The sequence below is a fragment of the Arvicanthis niloticus genome, chromosome 5, assembly GCF_011762505.2.
Source record: "Arvicanthis niloticus isolate mArvNil1 chromosome 5, mArvNil1.pat.X, whole genome shotgun sequence".
NCBI lineage: Eukaryota > Metazoa > Chordata > Mammalia > Rodentia > Muridae > Arvicanthis > Arvicanthis niloticus.
Window position 1 is genome coordinate 51,969,884 of NC_047662.1, and position 12,460 is coordinate 51,982,343.

Below are 12,460 nucleotides of genomic sequence, written 5' to 3' on the forward strand. Positions count from 1 at the left end.
CCTTCATAATTCTGCCCCTACAGTAAGTTTATACTCCGTAGAAATAATTTCAAATTCTCTTCACAGAATTAATCTAAATATTAAAAGACAGTTCTCTAAGTTTGTAGACACATATTAAGATTTCCATGTTAAAATGAGCCAATCTTTTTATATTACTGTTAGTAAATCTATTTGAATAGAAGCTGGAGTCTTCTCTTACAGAAGAGCAGGGAAGCCTCCGGATGCTAATTTCTTGAACATAAACATGACTCTGGTTACAAGGCTGGTCAAGAGGACACTGAGGTGGTAACTGGAGACAAGAAGCCAGACAATGGAAATAGCAGGGTGAACTTTTTAGGCTTCTTCCACATGACCTGAGGGGCCCCAAGATGAAATCCTTGCTCCTGACAGCCAGAAACCCCATAGCCTTAACCCTCTGTGGCAGAGTCTGACATGATGAACTGCTGTATCTCATTTGAGGGGGACAGGTGCCTCTTGGTGATTCTGTTGCTGCCTTCAGGGAAGGGGGATTCAGAATCACATGGCTGTCTTTACAGCGCAGTCCACCCCATAATGCAGTTCCCACCATTGTCTGCGGCTTTCGGCAGGAGACTTGGCTGGCTGGGCACTGACTGCATTTGCAGAGGCAAGCCGGCATGGTGCCTGTGTGTAAAACCTTTGTAAGTATTTCAAAAAAAAAAGTTTAGGGAATTCAAAGCTGATCTCTCAGTCCTGTTTTTGCAATGCTTCCATGTCAAATTGGCCACCATGGCTCTGGCAGCTTGGCACTTTCTGTTGTTTTGGCAGAGCAGGATCTAGTCAGAGATGACTCTCTAAATTCAGACTCTAATAGAGAAATGAGAATTAAGCAGCCAAGGAGAAAATGGATAGGGTCTTTTTGCAGAACAAAATTACCTATCTAAAGTCCCAGCCAAAATTCTTTTTCTGGAGCAATCATGTGCTCATGTTTCTTTTTATACTGAAATTTAAATTTTCTAGGACCCGAAAGTCATTTTTACACACCTGAAAGGAAAAGGGGTGGGAACCTGTACCCCGGCTCTAACACAGGCGATTAGGAATCCTCTGTAATCTCTGAAACCGAAGCTTCATAAAGTCATAATACAAGTGGTATTTCTGAGTAATGTACATCTGAGACTTTGAGGGAAACTGAGGAAAAACATTCTTGCTTATGCTAAAGAGATATTGGCATTTGTTGAGTATTTTATGTGGACACCAGAAAGTCAACAAAGTTAAAATATTGTTGTAAAAGAAACATTAAGACCCCCTAAAGGGCTGGAAAGATGGCTCAGTGGTTAAGACCACTGGCTGCTTTTCCAGAGACCCTAAGTTCAATTCCCAGCAACCACGCGCTAGCTCACAACCATCTGTAATGGGATTTGATGCCCTCTTCTGGTGTGCAGGTGTATACGCAGATAGTACACTCACATAAAAATAAATAAATCTTTTTTAAAAATCACCTAAAATTAAGATTTCTGAAGATTAAACATGGCCACTTCTCCAGACAGTAAATGCCATCTATTCCCTAACACCTGAGTCTAGGCTGACCCTTAGAATTGTTTTCTCAAACTGTTTTATGGCAAAAGAGGCATTATGCTTATCCTAGCCCAAACCTTTAAAAGGCCTGGAAGCAGGTCTGGCATTTTTCAAAGCCAACTATTATGCTGGAGAAACATTTAGGTGGACTACTAACTAAAGAGAGATCACTTGGAAATGCTCCTGAATAATGGCACCCACACTCCCCAGGGAAGACAGCTGGGTGAGTGACCACAGCAAAGCAGAGGAGACTCATAACTGAGCCCACCCAGCCCACAAAATCATGAGAAGGAGCAACTATGGTTAATAGAGTGCATTTGTAAGAACACATAGAGCTAGAGAGTCACAGGCTTTTACATCCCTCACGAAATGCCTCTGATGTTCACAGGGAATAACTAATGTGTTCGGAAATTATGCAATATGTTATACTTCATTTTGATTTATTCCAAAAATACAGATGTCCTATCACCACTGTAACATGGATATGTGAGAGAGAGGGGGGGGGGGGAGAGAACAGTAAGTTTAGGGGAGCTTTGTTTCACTGCAATCAATAACTGAAACTTTGACTCTTTCTCAAATTCCTTGTTCCTTTTGAAAGCATGGTAGCCGAAACCGACACCCACACTCCTATGCCTCTTGAAATAGGAACCCAACAAGAAATGGAAGTCAAGACGTAAACTGGCCATGAGAAGGGCAGCAATGTTTCTGAAAAGATGCTTAGATTAATTCTCTTTTCTATTGGCTCACTATCCCCCCATGCAATATCAATTCCCCAACTCTACTGGATATCAATGTTCCAAGTGGATACCAAAGCAAAACAGTTTCTGAATAGCATCTGCTCTTAGGAGTGTGGGCTTGAAAATCAACCAATGTCCCAGTTTACTTAAGCCTTTTTCTAAGATCCCAACAAATAGGTGGCTATTTGTGCTGGTAATATTAAAATTTCGAAACAAAAACTAAATTGTTCTTCTTATTGTTGTTTTGAAAGGTTTTACATTTTATTACTGGGCAAACCACACACCCAGTTTTAAAATGACCAAGTCTCCAGGTTAAAAACTGTTGAACCCTGTGTGGTAAGATTGATCAATGACCTTGATTAACTATAAACCTTCACACTTGCCATTGAGTGAATCCTTACAGACTCAACTTTGTCCTCCTCCAGTGTCTTCAGACACTTGTATCTTAATAGGGACTTGTATCTGATTTTGTTACCAGTTTTTACTCAAATTCATTAGGGAATAGAACAGTTTTGCTTTTGTTTCTTGGGCCAGGAATTGCTTGATTCTGAAACTTGTGTGAGAAGGTGTGGTGAGAAGCTGAGTCAGGAGTATGGTGCACAACCGTGGAGGAAAGAAGAGTAAAACTAAACCCTGTTAAAAAGATTTATTATTTTATTTGTATTGTTTTGCCTACACATATGCATGTATACCAGTGGCATACCTGATTCCCACAGAAGCTAGGAGATGGTATTGGATTCCGTGGAAGTAGAGTTACAGATGGTTGTGAGCCACCATGTAGGTGCTGGGAACCAAACTTGTTTCCTCTGCAAGAACAGCAAGTGTTCTTAACTGCTAGGCCATTGCTCCAGCCCCAGAAACTACTCACTAAAATAAATTTTCTGTGAGCTACATGGACAAATTAGACCAACAGAGCAGCCCTGCCATAAACAGGTGCATAACTACAACAAGAATAATTTTACCATTGGGGACTGATTGGGTTGGATAATTTTTAAAAGTCCTTAAAAGCTCTGTCACCTCTCAAAGGCATGCCATTGTGTTCCAGGCTGCCTTAATTAATCCCTTATTGAGATCACCTTGGTATTAGTCCAGAATTCCTTCTCCATTGCCCAAAGGCAGAAATGAATATATCCTTAATCTAATATTTTAGCTCTAATAATCTAATATTCAAAACCCAAGATGGTTGCGTGAGACACTTCCTGCGAGAAAGCACAATCATGACCCTTTTCACTCCGCTGTGCTCCAAGAGGATCCAAGAACTATGACTTGTCTTTCCTGTGAGGTCTCCAAGAGTTCATGGCAAGTTAGTCCACACTGTGCTCCTGGGAAAGCCCCGAGAGGAACTGAGAAAAGGTGACGGCTGCAAACCCACTTGTTCCCATGTTATGTCTGATTCTGAAAAATGCTAACCCTGGAAGTGACTCTGAACTTCAGGGTGTCTCAGCAGAACACTGAAAACATTCACTGGCATCTAGGAAAGGAACAGTGTGGCTCACTGATTCCAGAAAACATCAAACTTGGTAGTTCCAGCCACCGGTGGAGTCATCAGATGTGGGATTAAATCCTGCACGTGTTATTCACCGGCCAGGTATTCTTGAGCAATCTTCTTAACCTACGCCTCCATGCTCTTCCTTGGAAAGCATAAACAGCATAACATGAATGCGTATTATTTTATTTGTGTATTTTAATGTGTATGCAAAGTGCCTAGGTTAAACACTCAGTACAGGGCTCAGAACAGCAAGAACAGAACAGATTATACAATTATGTAATTAACTGTACAATTAAATAATTAGGATGTGAGCTTCAGCAGAGCAGCAGCCCTGTCTGATTCGGTTTTTTTTTTTTTTTCCCTCAAGCACAGACATGATGTCTAAAGAGAGATTGACTTGGTTTGAGCTTTATATCTTTTTACCTCCTCTGCTCACTACTAACAGGCAATAAGCCACCTAAACGGGGGTTTGGGGGATGGGGAGTGTACCTACACAGGTGCCGACAGTAAGTTAAATCTTATGAGCTGAACTAAAGACATCCATGTTCTACGTGGGACAGGAGACTTGGAAAGAAGGTGGTTTTGGAAGCTGGGCTTGGCAAAGCTACTACCTTGGCGACAGGCTTTGTAAAAGCTTTCTTACAGAGCCAAAGACCTTGGGCTTTGAGAGACCTGTGGAGTTGTTGTAACTCAGTTTGGTAAGGTGTAAAACTGAGAGAGGTTCTAGACAGCTTGCCCACAGGTCAGTCAGAGGCAAAAACAAACAAACAACAATAAAAACCAAACAAAACCCCTCAGAATTTACATGACTAAAGTTTTTCATTCATTATTCCATTATTTACCATACATTCCGTTATTACGTACATTAAGAAAACGTGTGGTCAGTGGCATCAACCATTATCAGAAAAAAAAAGCTTATAACACATCATCTCAAGGAATTCAAGTTGATTTTGGAACACACCAGAAGATCTATGATCAGAGGCCCATAACCCTGGCCAGAAAAGCACTGTATCCCTATGGCGACATCCAGTAAGGGTGATCCTGTTCTAGCTCTAACTTGTGTCTAACAAGTCATCACCAGCCGAGTGAGCCAGTTCAGTTAGTCTCTTCATACAGTACCACGAAAGCAAACAAAAACACGCATGCTCCAAAATAAGACTACTGTAGAGCAGACTTTATATAATTTCAATTGCTATCACCGTAGTCAACATGGCTATTAGCAGAGTTAAGGAAAGACACAAGTAAGATGATCAGGCTTGGGGAGGGGGGGAAGCACTGAGAAAATTTGTGGGGAGAAGGCTGAATCACACATGAAATTGGTGTGGAGGACATTTTCTCAGAAGCTAAGAACATGCACATGGCATGACCACATCGAAGCCGTACTGACTTCGTCATCTTTTCCCACTCCTACTTCTGCAAGCAACAAGATAAGAAGTGCACAGAGGCCATGCGTTAGCATTAGCGTTCATTAGCCTAATCTGGGCTGAAACTTGAGTGTCTTGCTCCTGTTCTGAGGTTAGATGGACTGAGTGACCTAAGATCTTGCAGATAGTTCTAAATCTTCGCCTTCTTTGAGCTTGTGGCTTTGATGAGTTGTTTGTTTGTTTTGGGTTTTTTTTTTTTTTTTTTTTTTTTGAGATTCTAAAAGAGACTCTGCCAAGATGCAAACAATTATAACAGCTTCAGTTCCTTTTCCTTAGAAGATAAAAAATATTAAGAATGTATCCTTGATGTTGTGGTGAGCAGGGTCGCCAGAGCCATCAAGGTCTGTCTGTAGCTTGGTAAGAAGCTGATCTGAATAAGAGATGTGAGTCTGGTTCCATTTCTGAGCATATCAAATAATTTTAATAGATCACAGAGAGTCAAATGCTAGTTCTTCAGAACGTGATATGTATACAGGCATTAGAATGTATATTAGAAGTATATTAATACAACTCTATTTCAACACATTTAATTCTTAAATGCTACATATACTTGTTTAATTTCCCATTTTAAAAGTAGAAAAGGTTAGATTATAACATCAGGTTAGCTCTCTTTGAAGCAGGTAATAATTAAGTTGATTCACTGTTGCAATTACTGTCAAATCCCCCTTAATTACCAGAGACTTTATAGCGGCTTCATTACACGTCTGCCATAATGCATTGTGGCCCTAAGGAGAGGTGTCGCAGGAAATTCTGCATAGCATGGATAATTCTAACCCGAGGTTACAGCTTCCAGCAAAAGCTCCCACACTGGATTTATCTTTTTTTGACATTTCTCTCTGTTACTTGAGCAGTTAAACTGAGGTAACATCACTAAAACACCTACCAAACTTTAAAAGTTACAATTGATTTCTCCACAACCATTTAAAACAAAACAAAAGGAGGGGGAGAGAGAACGAAGGATGGAGAAAGGATAAATTAGCCATCAATTACTGTCCCCACAATCATTCCATTATCTTAATGATGTGGCATTCACATAGACATCAACTCTACCTACCTAAATCAGATCTGTGACTCCTCATACTCCTTCTTCTTGTGGATATTTTTTAAAAGATAAAAACAAAAATTCAACTGAACTCAAATAATCCTGAAGAGAAAAATTTTTTAAATTTATTAGTGATTTTTACAACTAATTTCTGGGGAAAGTGATCATTAAAATGCAAACATTATATTGAAGTTTTCCTAGCGCTGCTTGTAGTCACTGGAAAAATCTTTACAAACCTTAGCCTGTGGATTGAACAAAGTTTAAAACAGACAACAGAATGCCTCTCAAAGATTCTTTTCTTTAAAGCAAGGAATTCGCCCCACAGAACATGTTCGATTCAGAAGGGGCCTCAGTGTTGATGACACTATCGGCATCTGTGTTAACAGCTAAGGGCCTGGCTTTGTACAGCAACACAGTTATTAAATTTCTCCAGAGACCATGACTCATTAATCAAATATTCATACATCTCTGTAAATACAGGCTGAAACAGAGAATACCCTCAGAGCTGGGCATCCCAACACAAGTGCTCTTTCATGTAACACTGACAAAATCCTGAGAACATGTGGTCATGTTTTGCATTTCTAATGTACTATGTACTTTCAATACTTTATTTCCTAAAAACAGAACACAAGCGATCTTACTCATTGCAAGTGTTAGACAGCCACAATTAAAATGACTCTGCTATTGCTTCATAGCGTCTTTTTTTAAACAAGGACAGTGAATTGGTTCTTCTGTTCTTTGTTTACCATCAAACAAGTAATTTTTTCCCAGGCGGATGAAGAAACCCAGGGCCATGCTCCTATTAATACAAGAATTTGTATTAGCATGAAAACAACAAATTGCTACTTAGACTAGGAAGGCCAAATGACTTAACGTGTTAACAGACATGAACTTGCTATATTTTGCAAAGCCCTGGGTCTGTTTTGTGACACCGGGTGTTTCATCACTTTGTACAGTAACAAAAGGTCTTTCCCGTTCACAGTGTCTGGAAAACTGGGGTCCAAGAAGCCAGCCACAGATGAGAAAGCACAAATGTTTCCTCATAAGGCTGCTAGGATCAGGTCCTTACCTCGTGGTAGGCAAGATGGGCCTTGGAAAAAGGGAGAGAGAAAGAACATGTAATGTAAGCCTCCCCTTTAGCACGCAACTCACTTTCCCAAAACGGACTGGATTCTCAGTGCCCCTAGGGAGAAACAATTCTCTCAAGAGCACCTCATCCTCTCCATCCATCCCAGCCTACTACTCACAATGCCAGGCCTTTAATACAGGATTCCTCCCAAGGTTAGGCCCAAGTCTGTTCTCTGCCACCAAGCTCTCTTCACCCCATCTGGCCCAGTCCTCCTGGGGACACCTAGACTCAGCGGTGAAATCAGGAGGGTTTAACTCCCAGGTCTGCAAACAAACAGGCATTTGATGACACGCAACTTTTTTTTTTTACTCATCTATAAAAGTGGAGATGGTTTAGAGATGTGCATTGAAGTGGGTGTGTTTTAGTGTGTGCACCATGGCAGGAGTCCCTCCCTTTGTCTCTCTTTAGGCTGATTCCAACTTTTCCTCTGTCTGAGGATACTAAGTCCTTCCCGACTTACCCAACAGATTCCTCCTAGAGCTTAAGTACCTCTGGTGAGCACAGCTGTGCACAGCCACTGCCAGCTGCCTGCTCCACCATCACCATCGCTCTGTGCCTTGTCCTGAGGAGCTCACGACACCCGACCACCCCCCACACCTCCAGGTCTGCCCACCAGCCTCAATTCTGCTCTTCCTGATCAACGATTTCAACGGTTTCCACCTCTCAAAACTTGCTTACATTCACTCCTTTGAAAGTGTGGTAAAAACCTATGGAATGCCCCAGAAAGGATTTAAGTTCAAATGTAAATAAATGTATGATTAAAGTTACTCAGTATTTTTAAAGTGTGATATATAGTAACATATCCGCTTCTTTATCAACACATCAATAAATCTGAGCAACAGCCCTACCTTCATTTCAAAGACAGGTAATTATTTCAAGACCTCTGCATTAACTATCACATGAAAACATCGTATTCCCATCCGTGACAAGGTTATAGTTAAGGCTGATAACACTGTATTTTGCTTCTGACATTCCTAATAAAGAAATTCACAAAATAAAAATAAAATAAGTTCTATGTTTAAACTGCATGTTAATCGAAACATAGCCGCAAGCTTCTCCTTCCGAGTTCACAGATCCCTGGGGACTATTCAGTGGTTCATTGCCTTAAGAATGAAACGCGTTTAGTGACCTGTTCTTAGCCCTATATATATTCAATAAGCACATCCGCAGAATCTGCAGACTTATGCCTAGGTAAAGCCATAGAGAAGGGCTTGAGGAATCTTCCAGCTTTAAATTTTCACAGATTAACGTGTGAAGACTAAACCTCAGTCCTGATTTCCATCCCGTTCTTCCTTCCGCGTCTTCTTCCAGGCATCTACCTAAGTGCATACTGCAGCCCAGGCTGCACGTCCCCAGTCGTCTGATCTCTACACAGGTCAGTCCCTCACCACACATAACTGCCGTGTGCCATCACCTACTGATGCCCAGCCCCAGCCAGTGTCAAAGCAGCCACATGCACCTCCAAAGTTCCTCCGGGATGACTTCTTTCCCAACCCCACTCTCATGTAGAAAACATGCCTGTGGACCATGAGTCTGGGTATTTATGCTACTTTTTAAAAAGACTTTATTTTTATTTGATTGTGTGTATATATATATGGGGGTGGTGGGGTGCACGTGGATGCAGTGACCATGGAAGGGCCAATAGAGGCATCAGATCCCAGAGCCAGAGTTACAAGCTGTTGTGAGCCACCTGTCGACATGGGCCTGGGAGCCAAATTCTGATCTATGCAAGAGTATTGGGCACTCTTAACCACAGAGCCAGCTTCTCCAGCCCCTGTGCTGTTAATTAACTCATTTCTCCATACATATAGCCCTATTAGAATTTTTGATTTATCTCAAAGGCCATCCCTTCCATGAAGGTTTTTCTAATCCTATAATGTTGCGAACCTTTTCTCTGCCTCAACTCTTTGTCGCTAAGGTCTCGGTCGACCGCCCTGTCCTCTGAGAGTTCTGGAACCCCGGGACTTTAATGTCCCGTACCGGGCCACCAAATGTGCCGCCAACCCTGACCAGCAGGAATTAAGACACGGAACAAGCGGTTCCTTCTCACAGCAGTTTACTCAAGATGCTTAGCAGTTGGTAGTCAAGATGGCGAGCCCCCGATCCCTTCCTGGGCACAGCTTATAAACCCTGCCAGGAGCCCATGAACTCATGCCACGTGCAGCATACAGCTGAGGTCACTAAACAGCAAAACAAGCTATGTGGGATAAACAATATATTTATCAGAGTGTGCTTCAGCTGTTATAGGCTTTTGAAAACCAAGTCTTTCATCAGGGTATATGGTTCCAGATGGCTGCAAAGTTGATCTAGCCGCTTTCTGGTAAAGTCGGCTCCCAACAGGTCCCCCCTTTTAAATTTTTTTCAAAAGGGAAGGCTGGGAAAACTTAGGGAAACCATGCCTGTCCTAGGTTGGAACAAAGGACCCCAGCCTCACTTAAGATGGTGAGGCCTCCCTTATATTAGGGGCAAGGGTCTCAATATGCTCTCTTACCCATCATTGACTATCCAGCTTAGCGCGTAAGTTAGGGGTTAATCCTTGTCAATCTTGATGACAGAGGTTTCAGAGTCCCCTACTTCCAGCCTGTAATATTGGACCTGTATGGGTTTCATTTGTTATCTGTTGCCGTACCAAAGCCATCAGTATGAACAGCATGAACCCGAGAGACAAGAGACTTAATATCTAAACCGTTGATATAAAAGCAACACTCTTTAAGGCAACACACAACTTCCCCTGTTGGAGAAGTGAAAGGTCTAAGCCTTGTACCCACAAATTTATACCAATGAAATCCTTGAATTTTGCATCAGCTTAGTAACAATTATACAGATAAAGACAGCCTAATATTAACCACCTCAGTCCCCAAGTCCAGGGAATTGGGGCGCCGACTCTTCAGTAACTTCTTCAAGCTGAGCATGGGCGTTGAGATATTAGAAGAGGGATGAGGGGTAGGGTAAGTTGATAAGCCTCTGACGTCTGTCTTAACTGCATCCAGCTGGAAGTCCAGGGCATCAGTGAACATGCAGGTGATAAGAAGATTCATTCACCAAAGCTGTGTATTCTGTAATATACAAATCTCAAAAACAAATTTTAGTATCAAGATAATTATTTTGTTTCTCTGAAATCTAGTCTTCTGGAGGCCTACCTCTGTCATGTCTGATCCATATAATTCTGGAAGACATAACTACTACCTTAATGACCTCATCAGAAAACTCATAGAAAAACCTTTTTTTCCAAATTAGCCTTTCCTTAAGCCAGTAACCAGAAAAACCTTTACACTGAGTTTTTATCCAGAAAAATATAACTATATAACTCAGAATCACACCCATTTTGAAAGTTAAATCTATTAACATTATCATTCTGCTTAGCTCTCTGTCTAGAGCAGCCTTCTATTTATTCCTCGCATCTTTAAAGCCTTTTTCATCTGTTTTTACTCACTTATTTCTTGCCCCATTTTCGTTATTATAACCTTTATCTATTTATCTATTTGGCTCTCTTGACTCAGAGCAGCCTGCAATTTACTCCTTGCATCTTTAAAACCTTTTTCATCTGTTTTTGCTTTTTTTTTTCTTGCCCCGTTTTTGTTACTATAACCTTTATCTATCTGTTTGGCTCTCTTGACTCAGAGCAGCCTGCAATTTACTCCTTGCATCTTTAAAACCTTTTTCATCTGTTTTTGCTTATTTTTTGCCCCATTTTTGTTACTATGCAATCACCTTTGTTTCACTTCTGAATTCAGCCAGCTCTGTCAGTCGACTGGTTCTCCAGCTCAGAGTGTCTTCCACTGTATCCCGCTTACTGGAGCCCGACGTTGGACGCCACAATGTTGTGTCTTGTACTCTGCCTCAATGCTTTGGGGCTAAGTGCTCTGGTCAAGAGAGAGAGTGGGGCTCTTGGGGCAGGAGACGCGAAGAATGGAGACAAGACAGGGTGTGATCAAGTCTCAAGTCTCTTATCAAGTCTCTTTTATTGAAGGGAATTCTGAGGTATTTATACGCTTTTGCCACGTGCCTTGCAAGTGTCGATATGACGTAAGCCTTACAGGAGTCTATAGCGTGGATAGCACGTGCACCGTGTGCCTTACAGGCATATATGGCCTGGATAGCACATGGACAGCATGTGAACCGCATGCCTTGCAGGCGTGGCTACCACGTGCGCCTTGCATCTGGGGGCAGTAAACAGCAAAACAAAATATGTGCGATATCAGAGTGTGCTTCAGCTGTTATAGGCTTTTGAAAACCAAGTCTTTCATCAGGGTATATGGTTCCAGATGGCTGCAAAGTTGATCTAGCCGCTTTCTGGTAAAGTTGGCTCCAACACTATAACAAATGTTAGCTCTATCTAGGGACAAAGCATCGTCTTACCTTGTAGAATTTCTAATATGCCTATTTTGGGGATTTAACATGTGATCCAGTTTCATGTGTCTAGTCCCCACCCTTGAGTAAATTTCTAATGCTTGTATTCCAATACCAGTTCAAAATAGATCTCTTCAATCCTTTAGAAGCTGAGGACAGACATTAACGAATGTTGACCACATGTTTAGCACCTATTGATCAGCTTGGGCCGGGCATTTTCCACACTGAAACTTCACACCGTCACCTGCTGTAACCGTACCTGCTTCTGTAGTTATTATTCCAGCTAATAGGTGTTAAACAGCTTGCTCAGAGCCACGTTTCTACTAAATGTCGAAGTAACAACTGAAAGAGCCAGTGTGACGCTGCCATCTCTACTGTGGAATGCTGAAAGCTTAGCAAAAAATAAGTAAATAAAAATAAAAATTCCTTTTTAAAAAAAAATCAAACTAATAGCACTAAGTAAATTAATAAAGCAACATTTGTGAAGCCTGGTTCTAGCAAATGCCATGGCAGTATAGTCTACCAGAATATGATGTCCTTATACAATACACTTTACTCTCTCAGCATCTACCTTTCGTGTTTGGGATCACTTTTATATTATGAAAAAAAATCAATAATATTGTGTTTTAAAATAGATATTGAAAAAAATGAGGAAATTTTGGCAGAAATTGACAAAATCCTAAACTATGAAAATATAAGGATTAAGAACTGTCAAGGCAGCTGGGCGTGGTGGGGTGTGCCTGTAATCACTGCACT